General features: G+C 31.2%; 1 protein-coding gene across 2 annotated transcripts in view; it reads left to right on the top strand.

Annotated features, from left to right (window-relative positions):
* LOC106689896 (histone acetyltransferase KAT8) overlaps positions 1-2,444 on the top strand; it is a 68,417-nt gene that overhangs the window by 22,035 nt on the left and 43,938 nt on the right. The gene's annotated exons all lie outside the window — the stretch shown is intronic.

Below are 2,444 nucleotides of genomic sequence, written 5' to 3'. Positions count from 1 at the left end.
TTTTTCATTGACCGCACCCCCAACCATCTTCTCCTCATTCATCATCCACGGTCAACTATCTCTCATAATTAATTAATTATGTTTTATTTCTCATTATTTTATACAGTCCACTACCATCAAACCAGTGATTCAAAAGTGAAGAAGTACCTAGCATTAGGTTGAAGGCACACTTCATTCACATTATATTATGAGCAGTTAATTGAAATTAATGGCTATCTAACTTCTATATTTATCAGTATCTTTATTAATTAAAAATAATTCATTAATATAATTTTTAATGGTTTGGAGCACTGATCCCCTTATTTAGAAATGAAATTTCTATTTACTAGGATAAAATCTATTCCTCATATTACTGCTATACTGCTTACTAAAATTTCTATTTATCTATTTATAATCTTAAAATTCTTTCTTGAGACTGGCAATTTTTTACTAAATAATTCAAAAACAAGTGGTAAAAGAGAAATAATTTGACTGTGATTTTTAATATATTTTTGACATATTAGATATAAATGTTTTGACCTGGGCAGAATAGCCTGTATGGAGTTTTTTGGAATGGTTGAATGATATGTCTCATAGTGAATTGAGATTGTCCCTGAAGATGGCCGAATTGGCCGAAACGTTGGACGTGTAAATGAAATAAATGTTTTGAGTTTCTATTTATCTTTATTTATGCAAATTATAACACCTTGAATGTTGTAACATCAGTTTGATTATATTTGAACATCTCGTATGAAATTAATATAAACAATGCACTTGACTGACCATAATCAATTATGTTATCGGAACTTCATAATAACTTTATATTGTCGACGAACAAGTTGTCAATATATGTTATGGATATTTGTAATTATAAAATTTTAAAAAAGTCTGAATTTTGAGAATTGGCTATCATTTTCAGATTGAAGAAGTGGGATTAAGTTTACAAGGGAACACTGAAATTCTCTAGTAGCTGTTTTAAGTGACTACTCTCAATATTGAATGATCTTTGTGTGAAGCTGTTATCCCTGCCATTGGCCTAGATTGAGGTGAGTCTGTTCTGTCGTGAATCAAAACTAAATTTCCAATCTTCTGTGTGTATGGGTTTGGTTTTGTCCATTGGAGTCTTTGTTGCTAGATGTTCAAATAATCATTGTGTAATTTTTTTTCCAGAAAAAAAAATTGTGTGCTTTGCTGTATAAGTTCACATGTTCACATGTTGAGGAGATTTTGAAAGGCATTTGTCCCATCGTGTATAAGACAAGATGTTAAACATTCCTCTATAATGATCTAGAGTGAAATGGTGAAAAATCCACAGTACCTGATGAAAGAGATATAATGGCATGAAATTGAAAATGGACCCAATTTGTGCAGAATTCTTTAAATGTGAACGGTATGGAACCTAGGATTCTTGGTGCTTTACTAATTTAATTCCTGCTTCCAAAATATCTCTCAAGTGTGGTGCTGAAAGTGGATTTATGTGCTACTGAATTTCTTTGGTATAAATGGCTTTCTTATTTGTATTTTCTTGAAGCTAGTCTGAGAATTCATTGGTTTTTGATGATCTATGATTTTTGAAGTGTGGTCAAAAATAGATCAGTGTTAAGTCTTAATTCTTAAGGTTAAGTAATAATTCTCTGGTTGCTAAGCAGACAAGTAATCAGAGGTATCCTCTTAGTTGTTGAAGAAAACCATCTTGGAGAGAATTTCAAGTAGAAAGGGCCTGTGCAATCCACTCCAAAATTTTTAAAAAAACTTTCTCACTAGTTAATTGAGCAGTTAGTAAATTTCCCCTCAAAGGTGGCGAAGGTTTTGCATTTAGTGTAAAACATCTAAGGTACTTGAATATGTCATAGTCATTTATGAAAGAATCCAATATTTTGTACTTAAGAGCTGCTTGGACTGCCTATTGCCACATTGAATGTTAGGCAAAGGTGATTGTTCTTAGTTAGGTTGGCTAAATAGCATATTTTGTTTACAAAACATGATGCTTGCTGTCATAGTTAAGATCTGAATATTTGTAAGCAAATTAATAGAATCCCATTACATTCATGCTAATTGGTTCTTTAATTTTTTTCTAATTATTTTGAAATAAAAAAAAAAAATCTGTTAATATCCATTAAATTAAAAAAAGTCAGCTTATAGCCACTTGGCCACATAACACTCCTGCACAATCAAATTCATTTTCGGTATCATAGGATGGTCTGATGAAGAGAAAAATATGGTATAACAATTAAAGCCTTGAGATTTGTGGTAGCTAGGTAGAACAAGGGAAGTGGGGAGCTTAACCCCCACTCCTCTTGCCGTCCTAGAGCTCCAACTTTTATCTACTGGATCTGTGTATTTCCATGTATTTCTAATTTTTTTTTTCCTTTTTCACTTCTACCAAACTAGAATAGCGGTTTAAAAATTCTTTAATAATTTTAAAGAGTACACAATTTTTTTAATTTACAATAAACATGTATATA

Source organism: Halyomorpha halys, unplaced genomic scaffold (assembly GCF_000696795.3).
Source record: "Halyomorpha halys isolate HHAL.00 unplaced genomic scaffold, Hhal_1.1 Scaffold1517.1, whole genome shotgun sequence".
Lineage (NCBI taxonomy): Eukaryota > Metazoa > Arthropoda > Insecta > Hemiptera > Pentatomidae > Halyomorpha > Halyomorpha halys.
The sequence above is the reverse complement of the archived record's forward strand: the minus strand, read 5'-3'. Positions and strand labels throughout refer to the sequence as shown.